Below are 2,424 nucleotides of genomic sequence, written 5' to 3' on the forward strand. Positions count from 1 at the left end.
GCGCGGCGGCTGCCCACGCTGGCCGCCGGGCCCCGGCCCGCGCTGGACGAGACGACACACCCCGTGCTGGCCACACGGCGTCCTGCAGCGCTCACATGTCACTCGTCTCGCATGTCACAGCTATGCGCAGGGACCCTGAGCTACCTCGCCACACGACCTGCTGGCACTCTACCCCCGCACAGAAGCCACACACCCGGCCACAATCCCGTCTGCCTCATCTCCCAGGAAATAACCATGAAGTTCGAGGCTTCAGACCTCCGCAGAGCCTCCAAAGTCTCTCCCCAAAATCCCCCAAGTACAAGCACTTCTACTGCCCTGGGTAGCTGTGGACTCCCTAGACCCCCAGCGTGGCCACAGTCTGGGACCCCTATATTCTGATGGGCCTCCGAGTCCCCAAATAGGTTGTCAGCTCCTGCGCCGTCGCTCAAGCACCTGGGAGGGCAGGAGCCGGCAGGGAAGCAGTACTTCAGGGCACCACTGCTGCCTGCCTTCCGGTGTAAAGTGGCATGGACATGGTACAAGGCTCTGCATTCACCAGGGTCCTTCTCTCATGCTGGGCCCAGAGAAGGCCTGTGGTTAGGTCGGGTAAATTTCAGAGACACTGTCTCCAAACTGCCCACCACCACAGGGTCCCACAAGGGTCCCACAGCATGATAAGGTCTGTTTTTTGGGGTTTTTTGGTTTTTTGGTTTTTGTTTTTTGTTTTTTGTTTTCAGATACACAGGATGCCATCTCTCTATGCACTGGAGCTTGGCAGCCGTGCCTGCTGAGGCGGAGGGCTGGAGGGAGCACAGAAAGACATGTGAGTCCCCAGATCCCCCCCATACCTTCTGAATTAGATGTCACGGAATAGTGTATTACTCATCGGGGGAAACAAAAGGTTTTCAGCTAACAAAGGCTCTGAAAAGTCCTGCAGTGCAGAAACTGGTTTAAACTTACAAATCCTGGTGTCCTTTCCACCCTTAATTTGCCACAGATTGTTGTTGTTCACTTGTGTTTGTTTTGGGTTTCACTTGTTTACATGCAGAAGAAACTTGGAAGCTCTAGCGCAAACCCATCCGTGAACAGAGGAGGAAGCAGGGCCCGGAACTGGCCCCAGTTCAAACAGGGAGGAGGCAGCTGTGGAATGAGGCCCAGGCCCTGGCCTCCTTCCTCTACCAGGCCCAGGTCCAGGCTCACGGTGGGCCTCCCTCCCACCACACACCTTCCCATTTGTGGACCTGGGTGCCTGAGCCTCTTGCTGGCTTCCCACAGGGAGAGAGGGGCTGCACACCCACCAACAGCCGGCTCACTGAATATTTTTAACTTGAACAGGAGAACAGGGTGGAAGCCTTGGGAAACGAGTCTGTGGTTAATCATTGTCTCATCCAGAAGTCTAAGCTGGGCCCAGAGATGAGGCCCAGGAACCAAGAGGTGCACAGGTAAGCGGGCAGAGAAGTGAGGGGCCCTGGGTCCGACCAGGTCAGGTAGCTGGGTGCCCGGCATTCCTGGAGAAGCTGCAGGGATCTTGGGGCCCCACACTCACACATGCACAGTTGTACTGGAAGACTCACTTGCACACACAGGCTTGCCCCTTGTGGGCCTGAAGCTAGGCATAGAGAGCGGTGACGTACCCCCTTCCCTTCCCCATAGACACCAGAGCCTCTCATCCACGATGTTCCCGGCATCTGCAGCACCAAGGTGGATGTGTGGGACTGAGCGTCACCTCCATGACTGTCCTCTGAGGATTCCGCCTCATTCCTCTTCTCCCCGTAGCCATGCCAGGGGGGCAGGGCCGCAGCGCCGAGGCACAGAGTCTACACCATGTGCCAGGGGCCTGGGGACCCCCTCGGGCTCCTGGCCAGCAGTGCTGTTCTTCCCTGAGCCTCCATTTCCCCATCCACAGAAGGCAAGTGGTGAGTAATCACTGCCACACCTAGACAGAATGGCGTAGAGAAAGTGCCCCAGCGTCCCACATTGCCTTCCGGGACGCCTCCTCCTCGGACAAACTCCTTCCCTCCTGAATTTCTGTAAAATAGCGTCCCGCCCTGTGGGGACGCTGTGTGCCCCAGACAGGCAGCCCATCCATCCGTGAAATGGGTACAGGAACACCAGTCTGTCCCAAAGTAGTCCCCATGCCCAAAACCAGGCTTTGTCCCTGAACTCCAGCCCCACCCCACACCCTCACTCAGAGCCTCAGAGCCAGTATGTATTCGTCAGGGAGATCATTTTGGGTTAGCTTTTGTCATTGTTTTGATTCTTTTTCCAGTACTGAGGATTAATTAAACCCAGGGCCTTCACACTGTACTACTATATCCTCACCACCAGCCCTCCTTTTTTTTTTTTTTTTTTCAAAACAGGGTTTCTCTAAATCACTAAATTGCCCAGGCTGGCTAGGCTCAAACTTTTGATCCTCCTGTTTCAGCTTCTCAGAGTGCTGGGATT

At 55.8% G+C, this 2,424-nt stretch overlaps 1 long non-coding RNA gene across 1 annotated transcript in view; it reads left to right on the top strand.

Moving 5' to 3' along the window:
* Positions 1 to 723: 723 nt before the first annotated feature.
* The window catches only part of LOC102005357, a 15,615-nt gene continuing 13,914 nt past the window's right edge, over positions 724 to 2,424 (top strand). The window contains exons 1-4 of the long non-coding RNA XR_260102.2: positions 724 to 802; positions 1,028 to 1,180; positions 1,315 to 1,421; positions 1,633 to 1,895. This is a non-coding gene — a long non-coding RNA (uncharacterized LOC102005357). The remainder of the gene's footprint in view (positions 803 to 1,027; positions 1,181 to 1,314; positions 1,422 to 1,632; positions 1,896 to 2,424) is intronic.

This window comes from Chinchilla lanigera, unplaced genomic scaffold (assembly GCF_000276665.1).
Source record: "Chinchilla lanigera isolate Chin_1 unplaced genomic scaffold, ChiLan1.0 scaffold00012, whole genome shotgun sequence".
NCBI classification, from domain to species: Eukaryota; Metazoa; Chordata; class Mammalia; order Rodentia; family Chinchillidae; genus Chinchilla; species Chinchilla lanigera.